Raw genomic sequence first — 13,310 nt, forward strand, 5'->3', positions numbered from 1 at the left:
AACAGCTTAGGTTAGATCGGGTTCACGTTAGATCAAGCATGAACCATATATGTAACCTTTAACCCATACTTGATCCAACTTACTATCGAATCAATCCCTCTTGAAAGATGCATACGCACAGGTCATTCCAAGACATACAATGGACCCTAATAAATTTTGCAAACCTAAATCTGTCATGTCAAATTCAATCTTACAATTTTGTAGTCTAATTTTTAAAACAGTTTTAGTAACTAGTACTTAAACAAGATTCTCTCTTACCAAAAAAAAAAAAATCCCAACGCAAAATTTCTTATCCAAGATCACGATTCAATTGATTCCTAGCCATCAATCCTCATCTTTTGAATTAGATCAAATTCTGACTCATAACGATTGATTTAATCTTTACGTCAGAAAATTTGACCTATATCCAATTATAATTAAAAATATTGACCCAAACCTGATCTAGATTTGGCGGATCAAGCTGGCTTTACCGATCGGGATAATTTTTGCCATCCTGCCATCAACACGTCCCATGTAGCCCAAATGGCAAGCCATCAACTCCTCTACCTTTAAAAATAATAATAATAATAAAATTTCTAAAAAAAAATTCTTTATAAAAAGGGCGTAGATGGGTAGTCACTGATCGTGTCCAGCGGACGAGGTGGAAGTTTATTTCCCGGAGGCTTCCTCTCTCGCGCCACCTCACCACTTAACTGTACTTGCGCCCAATCTTATCGTCATCGGACGGACGAAAATTTTCGATGACAGATCCAACGGCAGAACATGTCTTATACGTATTCCCAACTTTGTATAAGCCTCACAGGATATCTCCGATGATCACGTAATATCTTACGTGTCACGCGCACCCGCTACGTACGTAAAAAGGCGCTCTCTGGGTGCTCAGATTTCAGTTCTATTATTCCTCCAGACCGTTTAACGATGTTATGCTTTCCAATGACAAAAAAGATAGCATAAAGGTAAAACTCTTTTCCTTCTGTCTTTTTGGTTAGAAAAGGATTACTAAACTTTCTAATAAAGACAGAAGAATATTCTTATATAATTATAAAAATTTTGCTTTTTTTTTTTTTTCTAATTTTTTTCCGTCATTTTCTTCTTCTCTTTTCTGGTTCACGCTCTTGCGGTCACTGGTCTCAGTCTCTACCTTCATGGTTTCGGATCGAAACCCTAATCGGTGCTGAAACCATTAGCAAGGATCGCGATCGGAACAGGAAGAGATGTGATTCTCGGGAACGAACTCCGAGCACTGGCGGAGGCTTTGGCGGCCGCTAATCGACTCCGTTTTGGAATCTTTCTAGGGTTTCTGTGTTGCGAATCGCGCACATGAAAGATCCGTTGGATAGGACGAAGGTCGTGCTCCGGCGCTTGCCGCCGGCGATCTCTCAGGCGACACTGATGGAGGAGATCGACGGCAGGTTCGCTGGCCGGTACAAGTGGTTCTGCTTTCGCCCGGGGAAGAACAAGTGAGGGTTTATTCCTCTCTTTTGAATGCTAATTTGTGTTCTCTTATTCTTCTACGCATTTGATCAGAGCTAGCGGTTCGGTAGTTCAGCTTGGACACGGAATCAGATGAGATTCCAATTTTTAGTTAGTGGCAGTTTTATCCTGGTTTGAGCTTTGGTGGATAAAAATATGAATTTTGGTGCTGAATTTTGCAGTTGTTGCGACTTTAGGTCCATTATCGTGGGACATGCTTTATTTTCATTCTGTTGGATCAATTGAGATGTTACCTTTTTTTTTTTTTTTGTGATAAACTGCAAAAATTTAAATAAAGAGAGAAAAAAGAACCGTCTGCTGCTGAAGCATGGTCAGCAAAGTTTGCTCTTGTTTGTTAATTGGAAGCAGTTTGCTGATTGTTAACCCTGCCATCCAATGCTATGAAGATGGGCAAACCCAATCTTGGACACCACTATTTTTGTCATATATTGTCTTTTTATTCTTTAGATATGGTGCTTGGAGTAACATGACTTTGTCGGGATTCTTACAAAATCGTTCATAGCATGATTTCCACAATGTCAAAATATACCGTCCATTTCTGGTGAAAAATGAGCATGTGATGGGTTCGGCATGTGTGGAAGTGATGCACTTAGCCACCCAAGATAGATGGGATAATATCTGTTGGTTATTGTTCTTATTTTTACTAAAATTCAGGTTGCCTCATTTGATTTGGATTTATGTGCGTTTAATGAAAGTTCAGGTTCTAGGAAACGTTAGAAGCTTATCATCTGTTTCTTGCTTTTGAATGGTAATACAGAGATATGTTTTCTTCTCCCTTCCATTGGATAGTCAGATATCAGTATGACTGTTTGTGTCTCTTTTTTAGTTCTGATGCTTCTTTTTGAGTTCTTACTTTGGTATTCTATAGTATTAGAGTTCAGATCATATGGTTGGGTAAAGTTATCATCTTTGGTGCTTATGGAGTAGGAGGATTATGTATGAAGGTTTAGAGAATCGCTGCATTGCTTATGGATCATATCTTTTTATGCTTATGGTGGTATGGAAGGCCTTGTCTATTTTGCTGCTTTTTGGCTTTCTTTATTTCCTGAAAATATTTTTTGGTATGTGTATATTACTTGGTTGGAATATTCTTTTTTATGTTATCTTGTAACTTTTAGTTAAATTTCCTTTATTGTCTTCGTTTATGGATTTTATGCTATTAGATTAAAACAGGGAATGGAGTGCATATTGACTTCCAGTTCAAGCTTTGATTTTCAGGAACTGTATTTTCTAGCTTGTTTGTCTTTCATGATCACACACTTCAGTTACCACATATTGTCATCTGTATGTAAGAGTCTGTTAGCATTTATTATGCTATGCTTGATAGCTATGTGTCTAGTTCACCTGAAAACTTTAAAATAGACACCAAATCCTGTTACAAGAGCTTTTGAAAACAATTGCGTTCATTGTTATAAGTTTGCTTTATGATTTAGTGCTCAAGAAAACAAAATTGTCTCGATATTCTTTATTATGTATTTGCTTTACATCAAATACTAACTCTTGAAACTTCTATATTGTGTTATAAGTGAACAAAAATGTATTACTTACAAAAATTGTCGTATTAATGGTTATTTAGGTTATTAACAACATGAAATGTTAGTGTTTCTCATGTTCAATATCATATTAAATAATTTTTTTAATATATATTATTGAATCGAGAAGCCATTAATAGAGCATAATTGATAACATCGGATTTTTTTTTTTTATTTACTTGTAAGTCAATGAAATGCTGAATATCTCTTTTATAAAATGTTACAAAATGCTTGCTGCAGCCGAAAGAATCAGCATCATTCTCGAGCCTATATCGATTTCAACAGGTCGGAAGATGTGGTTGAATTTGCTGAATTCTTTGATGGACACATATTTGTCAATGAAAAGGGTAATGCCTGATTAAAATCATATATTTTTATTGGCATGGATATGTTTCAAGCTCTTGTGGGTTACGATTATGTCATCATGGTAAGCTTCTATATTTTGTAGCATCCCAATCTAACTTAAAATTGTTTTCAATGGATCCACATTTTTGTGCTCGTCTAGTCTTTTTATCCCTTCCATTACCTTTTAGATTTGAGGTATTTGATCCTCGATCAATCTGGATATAAATCCATCTTGTAAAATTGATAATCATGCTAAGTTTGTAGAAAAGCATAATTATGACTTGTGTATCCATATGCTTTATCTTGGGAACTTTTGTTTGAAATTCTGGCTACCTATTTCCCTAAAATATCTTCCCACAAACTTGGCCTTAGCTTTTTGATATTAGAAAAATTAACGGAACGGGTGTACTCATTAGGATATATTTATGTCAATGTCTTTCCAGGTGGTCAGTTTAAAGTTCATGTTGAATATGCACCATCACAGCATGTTCCAAAGAGAAGGTCTAAGAAGGATGTCCGTGAAGGGACTATAATCAAGGGTCTTTGTCCTCATCTGAATCTAAATTTTCAGTGGTGAAATTGATCATTCTTTCACTCATATATCCCTCCCTTTTCTGTCTTAATCACCCACTGTTCTTTGATGAATAACTAGATCCTGAATATCTGGAGTTCCTTGAGCATCTTGCAAAGCCTGCTGAGAATCTTCCTAGTGCTGAAATTCAGCTGGAGAGGAGAGAGGCACAAAGAGCTGGTTAGTTGTAATTGAAGTCTTGAAAATAAGGGTTGAATCAAATCACAGAATAGTGTATGGAAATGCTTGCATTAGAATGGGACAAACTCCAAATACTTTTTCATAATTTTCCCCCCTAATTTTCTTTAGGTGGACAGAAGGATATGGTCATAGTGACACCTCTGATGGAATTTGTGCGGCAAAAAAGAGTTGCTAAGAGTGGGTCTCAGGTATTTTTGGTTTTCTTCTCTCTCTACACCTGATACATGCCCGTAGGTGGTATCTATTTTCTGTTCAGAGGATCTCTGGCCTTAATTTACGTCTGCTGGCTTATGTATTCAGCCACTAGCTTACGTTGTCATCTTATCTCATTGATACTTATGTTTGTTGTGTTATTTTTTGGGTTAAACAAATATAAACAAGGAGGAAGCAAATGTTCCTAAGGGAATAAGTGTCATTACATGAGAACAACTGTGACTATGCCTTTTTTTTTTTTTTGTGGTTTAATATTGAGATTTAAGTGGTGCCATCAATCTGCATTTAGCGACTTGTAGTTCGGATGGCTTACAATGGTAATCATTTTGATTGTTTATGGTTAAATGTATCTCTCTATGCTTACACCATATCAAATTTATACGAGATCATTCTATTAAGGAGCTAACACATTGTTTATTAGATGATAAAGTGATGAAGCTCTCATTAATTATTGTTTTTGTGAGAATATGAGTTAAACTTCTTCAATATACCATGCATTATTCTACTGTTTTTTCTTATTTGAGTTGGTTCAGGTGTAATGAAACTCCTTCCTTATATGTCAACAAATGAATACTTTTTAGGAAGCTGGAGCTGCAGTTACTCCAGGTAGATGGTTGTAATCCTTTTAAGATGGTACGATGTATTGATGTGTATCTATTTGGACAAGATCTGCAAGAATTACAACATCTATTTCTTTATGATGATAAATTTGGGCAAATTGTTCTTGATGTAAGATGGATGAACGATCTGCTTTCTAAAAAGATTTTATGTGAATTTTCTTTTAATCATGTCAAAAAATGCAGCTCTCATCCCTGTTTTTTAAGTATAGGACCTGGATAATTTTTTGATGCACTATTAAAGTTACTCTGATATGGTAGTATTGGATATGTGATATGCACTTGAGATGAAGTATGGATGGGTACGCTGCACATGGGATAGAATCTGGATGGTTTTGTTTCCCTATATTATTATAATTTTTAACTATATAACTTCATAAATACCCTTCTGCTTTGGAGGTGCACTTCTCTTGTTTCTTTTCCGTTGAGGTGTATTAATTAAGAAGATAGGGGTGGTTGTAGAGGTAGAATTGTGAGTCTCATGTCATTTGTGCTAGGTGCTCTTAGATTTTTTTATCCATAGTATCTTGCAGATTGAAGGCATGCCAAGGTCTTGGGCTTCATGTCCACATGGCTAAAAAGGAGTTTGTATTGTAATAGTAGAATTAGTACAATCAGTTTAGGATCTTTTCTTTAATGCAATAAAACATAATTGCAGCTTTTGCATGCTACTGGGTTCATTAAGCTAAATAGATGAAATTAAAAACGAAAAAAAAGGGGGTGATGGGTTTGGTGTTGCATAATCACTTAGATTAGTCTTTCTATACAAGTGATCTGTCCAGCGTTGATGTGAATTATATGGGCTCAACAACCTAAAACTAGCTAGTGCAAAGGATTATGATTTAAGACACTCGTGCAAGTGATCTGCTGGCTCCAATTACTTCCAAGTGATATGTCCAGTGTTGAAAGCGAAAAGTTCCAACTCCTAAACTATTGATTGAGGCTTTCATTATCTTATTTATCACTTGGAAATTTTGTCTCATCTGTAATCTCTTATTAGACATGTGCATACTAGAAGTTACCTACCATGTTCCACCGTCCTTAATGCGAGAAGTATAAACTCTTTTATATTTGAAGAACATGTTTGATTCATTGTCAGTCTTAGAAGATTATATAAAAGAGAGAGAGATTGTTTCTCCATTTTCTGGTCTAGCAACATTTTAAGCCTTAAATTTATCCTTTTGTTTGGTGCAATCTAATCGCCCAAAAAATAATCTAACCCTAGGTCTCTTCAATTATTGTTATTGTTATATATGAAAATTTTGCATAATTGCCTTATAAGTTGAAGTTTCTTTCTTATTAGAACTTTTCGCTGTGTGACCTTAGTTCTTCTTTTCCAGTGTTGTGTCCATAGACCCTTTCTCTAGCCCTCTTTTATGCAGTCACTAGTCCTGCTATACTATCCTGTCTTCTCTCCTTGAAGAATATTCCATCACCTTGAAGCTATTTGGAATTTCAATGCTAGTTTTCTTTGTAAAGTCTTGTTATTTAATGAAAATGCTGTTGAAATCTTGCTTTTTGTCATAAATGCAGTAATTTGATAAGAAAATTTGAAAGTTGGGCTGGTAAGTCCACAGCATATTATAAACTTGATGGAAAGAATAAGAATTTGTATGGTCATCTAGACCTTTAGGTTGCTAATGGAACTACAATTTTTGGAGTTTTGTGGGCTCACATCAAGACTGTACCTTGGCTTGTTTGAAAAGGCAATTGATAGGTGTGAAGGGTTTCCATCTCATCTTTATGAGGTGGTATCCTTGTTGTATTTTTTCATAATAAATTGGTACATTAAGTCATTAACCTATAAATTTCCTGATACTTTCAATTTTTTCTATATATCTGTATATGTAAAATAAACATACTTTGTAAAACTATTTATATTCCACAGAAGAGAGCATTTGATGGTTGATCATGATCCCATCCATCAATATTTGATTGGAATAGATTTGAGAATATACTGATCTTTTATCAGATGTAGTGCTAATCTTTCTCCTAGTCTTTTGAGAGTGAATGTAGTGACTGTGAGGTGTATCTATTATAAGAATGGTGAAAATATAAAAAGCAAAGGAGGCACATGGTGAAAGAGTTTATTTTTCATGTCCAATTCCAGGCTAATAAATAACATAATTGATGTTTTACCAAGTATTGGAATGGAGAAATGGTAGTGATTTGAGGCCATAGGAATGCTGGAGACATGAAACTAATTGGAATTTAATTAGTCATTTCGTTATGATCAAATAGTTAAAATAATAGGGTTGTGCAAATGCAGGGCTGAATCTTATTTGGGATCACAGATTTGCAAAAAATGGAAAATTGGCGACCTTCCATCTAGTTGGTGATTTTAAACCACTGTACTTTTTTCCCTTTGTTCCAATTGTAGCATGCATGTCTCTATACTATCAATGTGGTGGTTGCTGTTTTGAACCAGTCTATTTAGATACTTATTTCTGTGCTACTTTTAAATCTCAGGCATTGCTTATGCATAAGAAGTTTAGGAAAGCAATATCTTAGAATAGCCAGCTTAAATTTGCTTGTACTTTCTGTTGCTCTCTCCATGGATGTTTCTAGTGCCAACAGATGCGATCTGTTTTGTCAATATTTTTCTGGTCGTTAACATCAATTGATCTTCATGCTTTCGATTTAATAGTTAGTAGCCTCTGACTCGTTTGTTCCTGAGGCGGCTTAATCCCTTTGTCCATTCAGGAAACTGTGAAGGATATTTCCGTGATAAATTATTATTCTTGAAGCTTCATCAATGGCTGATTTTACTATACATGACATCTTTTGTAAATATTGTCTTATTGCTATCAATTTTGTCTGGGCATATCTAGTCCTCTCCTTTGGCTGATTTGTTTCAGAACATTTTTTTTGAACTAAGTTTCCAACTTTGCTTTCCTTGTAGTTTTGATATATTTTAGTTTGTATATAATGTACCATGACAGAGATCTGTTAACGGGAAACTTGGTAGAAGATCTAGAGGAGCTTCTTCTAGTGGCTCTAATCCTTCTTCCAGACGAAGCTCTGAGAAGCGACGGGTCTCTAAACCAATGGTATGAATTTTTTTTTCTTCTAGATTTTTAAACATGTGGGATGTGATTGTGATCTCAAATGTATCTTTAGCATAATCTTATTTGCTATTCTTGGCTGCAGTATGTTTTAAGGGACAGTAGAAGGAATATCAGTGGAAAGGACAAACCAACATATATATTAGTATCTAGAAAAGATGATCAGCAGCTGCTAGATAAATCTATTGCTGTAGCTTCAGCAAGTTCAATAGAAGCATTAGAAGAAGCAAAGGGTATCCCCTTGAAACCTTAGCACCAAGTTTCCTATTATTTGTTTGGAATGTATTATGATCATGTGCAGTATTTACCCCTTGAACATGTCCTGCTTCTCTCCTTTCTGAATTGTTGCCTAGGTCCCAAAGTGATATCAGTGCTGCTTTTGTTGTGTAGTTTTATTTTTTTCAACGTAGAAATTCTTTTCCTTAACCCCACCTCCCCCCACCCCCACCCCCACCCCCCTCCCAAAAACAATACTTGGGAAATCCTTCATCCAAGAGAGAATTATGCTAGGTTAATAGCATTCTTTTTTCAGGGATTCTTATATGTTAATCGTTCATTTTGAATTTGGGATTTGGAATTGCTACATAGTCTTTTTCTAAAATGCTTCAGCCTTCAGGAGAAAATTAGTGGAAATTAGTCTGATGTCATATATCTTGTTCCTTTGGCCATGTTAGATTGATGATTTTTTAACTGTAGCATCCTATGGTTCTTGTTCTGTGTGTATTTGTATGTCTTCAGACTTTTCTTGCAAGCTATTCATTTAAATCCGTATATCAGGATTTCATTTGTAATTTGTCAAACATTTTTTCTCTTGAAGAATTTAAAATTTCAATGTGTTAGATTGATCTGATATCATGGTATTCCGTACCAGCCTGAACCGGCCGGTACCCACTTCGTACCGTACCGTACCGGCAGGAATCGGTTTGATTCAGACTAATTTTTCAAAAAATGACTTGAATCGGACTGAACCGGTCAATTCGGTACGGTATCGGCCCGAACTGCCCAGTATCGGATGGTTTGATCCTGTATGGTGCGGTACGGGTACCAGTTCGGTTCGGTTCAGCTTGATTTCTTTCCTTTTTTTTTTGGCTGTTGGGTGGGATTTTTTTTGAATTTTTATTATTGGTATGGTTCGGTATGGTACGGTACCGTATCGGCCGGCAACCGGCATGGGTTCCGGTACCGACTCCGCGAACCTTGTCTGATATAGTTCCTTTTTCTCTTAAGTTATATATCATTTGTAGTCATGTATCATTTTATGTGTGATTTCTGCTAACTGGCTTGAGTGGAACTAATTTTGTATCATCTGGAGGTGTTGAAACTGGAAAGAAAAGAATCTTGATTTTGAAAGCAAAAGTGACAGAAGACTATCATGTGAGCAGCTGAACACTGAAAATTTTGTGAAAATTGTGATGCTTAACTCTTCTATTCCCATTCTTCTCACTGGAAAAATGAATTCTTCACATAGGTATCTGATGGTTCATCACGGAATGTGAGTTCGGTGAAAAAATCCAGTTCATATACTTTTAAACAGAATCAGCGACATGAGACTAGTGGAAGAATTGTAAGGAGCATTCTATCTAACAAGGATAGCTGTCAGTCTTATGTGACTGCATCCCAGTCAGAGCAGCAGACTCCAACAGGGAACTTGGATAAAGACAAGCATCCACCTCCTCCTCCCAATATGTGCTCAAGTCTGAAGGTTCACATTGCTAGCAAGCCGCCACTTGCTTCCATTTATGATAGCGAAGGCAAAAATTCCCTAGATGATAAGGTTCCTGGAATAATCTCAATGGTCTTGTATCCACTAGTGAAAAACATAATGGGTGCACAAGAAACAAAGACAGACCTGATCGTGTTGTCTGGGGCTCCCTTTTCGTTGTTCAGATGGATTGCATGCTGATGATGAAACCCTTTCTTCCTGTTCTGTACCTGCACAGAGGTCCTCATGTTCATCGGAAAGCATCTCTCTTTCTCAACAGCGACTGGAATAAAAGCTGGAGATGATGATTGGCCTGTATGGGACGTCTCAATAATCCATCTGCTGGCTATGACATACCAACAAGTCTTGGAGAAATCAAAGCGCACATGTCTAATGCAAACCGAACTGCAGAAGTTAAAACTTTTGGAGGTGGACGTGTCAGTCCTTTTTCTGCAAAGAATGGTTGGCTTTTGCTGAATCATAGTCTAATTCTTGCACTAAAAATCTGCATGTTGTTTCTGCATTATATAGATTTGATTTTGTAATATGTGTATTTGATGGTTCATGTAGGTTCCCATAGATATATTGGGCACCGTGGACCTGTGCATGGTATGAAGGAAGTTGATGCTTCTCTGAATTATCGTGAGGGAAAGCCTTCTAAAAGAGGAGGTCCTGCTGGGTATGTTCCCATGAGGTAATCTTTAATTGATGAGAATTATTCTGACACTTCGGTTGGGCTACTAGCATTTTGATTTAAATTTTTTTTTATAATTTTACTAATTATTGCATCTGCAGAGACAAGTGTGGGTGCAGAAGTCAGGTTCTGGTACATAATTTTTGAATGGTAAGCTCTATTTCATTTTGATCCATCTTTTTTCTCTATTCAACCACCCCCACCTTCAAAATACATACTGATCGGTCTTCATTTGGAGCTCATAATAACATTAACTAGTTATGGGGCTAGATACAGAGAACTCTTAAAGTTCAGTCAAACCGTCGTCAGAAAGAAGGGCAGGAAACTGCATGGTCCTTTTTTTCAGGAAGTTGAAACACATATCTTCTGCTTGTGCTGTGCCTGAAACTGTTATCTTCCTGAAAGTTAGTTCCAGATATCCCATTTGCCGCTCTCATCTTCTTAGATGATTCAACTACTTAGCATGTTTCTCCAACATTTTCTTCTTACACCGTGATTTAGAAAATACTTCACAGCCTTTGGCCTTATGTATGCATTTCAAGCTGTGGTTTCTGATATTTTTATCTATTTGACATATATTTAACCTCTTCTAACACCAAGCTCATAAAGAGTACGCATAATGAAAGTGTTGGTAGTTGCTACCCATCTAAGCTTCACAAACACCATCAGAATATGTACGCTGTGATCTGCTTTTTGGGTTTTAAAGGCATAATATACTGAATTGATTCAGCATTCTGATACTTGTGTTTTGATTAATACACTATTACACATTCTGTTTGATTGATCTTTGATATTGCTATCTCCGTTTACATAGAATGCATGAATAGGTGTTTGAACTGTTAAATACCTGTCTCGTTTTTACGAATTTATTATTGCACTAAACTTGATGCTTCGTGACTTTGTTTAATTGTTACCTATTTAAACAAGGCACTAGAATAACTGAGATATCAGTGATAGACAAAAATAGACATTGTAGTTTTTCCAACATATTCTTCATCCAGCTTGTTGGAACGTTGCTTTAACTTTTCTACTAAAGATTCTGGTCCTGTCCCCACTGTTAATCAATATGTTTAGATACTATTCAATGGGTAACATACCATCTTGCACAAAGCTGCACCTGCAATATCCTAAGTTATCACTTGCTGTATAAAACTAGAGTTTTTTTAAACACAATTTTGGAGCAATTTCAATTCCATCTCAGATTTATCAACTGACTGAGAATGGATTTTATTAGGAAAAGATTTTTGTGTAATGGCTATCATCAATCTTTCAACACTTACCTCATCACCTTCACATTCACTGCACATCCAAGGTCCTTTGAGAATATTTATGGCCTTATCCCTGAAACTCTTAGGATTGTTTCCTTTTGTTCTATTAAAGGGGTAAGGGCTATAGTTTACTTTTGAACCTATTTCACCTACTTCCATTAGGAACTTCATTTAAGTTCTCTAGGGAACTGTTATATTACACAACATGATCTGTTTGTAGGTCATCCTCGTACATAACTCCTGCCTTCTGTATGTCTACCTATGGGCCTTGATTATCCAAAAATATTTTGATTCTCTTGAGGTTGGTTGATTTGTGTTTGAGGCTTGTTTGAATATCAAAGTAATTTCTGTTGATGCGTCTGAATCCAACCCGCAGTTCCTTCAAATTGAAGAATGAGCACCACAAAAACTGAATCCGTATTATCAAATTCTCTTCAACTTCTATGTTTTCTGCAAATACATGGAACAATAAGGTATGGCTTCCACTTCTTCTAATTTATTGACAATTTAGATAGACATTTCTAACATTATTATATTATATTAGATGTTGTTAGCTCCATACGGAGTTTTAAAAAACTGACATCAATATGTAGACAGGTACCTAGTCGCACTTGCCCTTGCCCATTGCTTTGACTCTTAGAATATTGTTCTGTGCCAATCTATCAACTTAAGTTCATTCATAAGCATGGTGAAGCCCTATTTCCTTGAATATATTGACTTGTGTGTACATGATAGCTTGGTGATTTTCATAATGCATTGCTATATTTCTTTCTATGCAAATCCATCATCTTTAAGTTGATTGTAAGCATGGTGAGACAATTTTTTTGACTTGTGTAATGTACATGATTGCTTAGCGATTTTTATAATGTATTTGCTATGTTTCTTTCTGTTTAAATTGTGTAGCTGTGTCCCCCCCACCAACACCCGGCCTCAAGAGACACCTTTAGTTTCTAAATAGTTGCTTTCTCTTCCTCATCTTCAGTGGTGCGCTCTTGAAATAGTTTTTCCTTCTAACTCTGTTCACCAACTGAAGTTGCTTTTCTTCTGCCTGAGCATTGCTGATCCTTTTCTGTAGCTTTTGTGAAACTGTGAGGAGAAGTTGGTTTGGGGCTATTTTTGCCTAACAATTTGGATATCAAAACAAGCCGTAACAGTAAACCCATATTGGGCTGATGTTGATGTATGCTGGTGCTGCATTCTTCCTTTTTCTAATCACAGGAGCTGGTGAATTGTAAAACAGTGTATTAGTTTGTTACTAGCAGATGACTGGAGTACCTGTTATTGCTTTGCAAATCCAAAGAAGGGTTATTGTTGATGGGATTTCTAACTTCCCAGGGTTACTGGACCTAGGTGACAGCAATTGTAGTTTTTGATCGATGCCTCTTATTTCATTGAGGTGATGGAATATCTCATGCAAAGCTATATAGCTCTGGAGCGCTCTCTGCTGCTTCTACAAGAGCTTCACTAGGGAGCCAGGAACCTTCAGTGAGTGATGTAATATAGAGAAAGATAGCTCAACTCTCTCATGAATTTGCTGGGTTTCCATAGAATTTTGTGTCTAGGTCATTGGCTCAAGGTCAATGACTGAATATACTAGGGAAGAAATGA

At 36.3% G+C, this 13,310-nt stretch overlaps 1 long non-coding RNA gene and 1 pseudogene across 1 annotated transcript in view; one reads left to right on the plus strand and one right to left on the minus strand.

Moving 5' to 3' along the window:
* LOC114913914 (uncharacterized) overlaps positions 1–13,310 on the minus strand; it is a 70,030-nt gene that overhangs the window by 48,592 nt on the left and 8,128 nt on the right. The gene's annotated exons all lie outside the window — the stretch shown is intronic.
* LOC140854721 (regulator of nonsense transcripts UPF3-like) lies at positions 1,085–10,438 on the plus strand (annotated as a pseudogene).

This window comes from Elaeis guineensis, chromosome 1 (assembly GCF_000442705.2).
Source record: "Elaeis guineensis isolate ETL-2024a chromosome 1, EG11, whole genome shotgun sequence".
In the NCBI taxonomy this organism is placed as follows: domain Eukaryota; kingdom Viridiplantae; phylum Streptophyta; class Magnoliopsida; order Arecales; family Arecaceae; genus Elaeis; species Elaeis guineensis.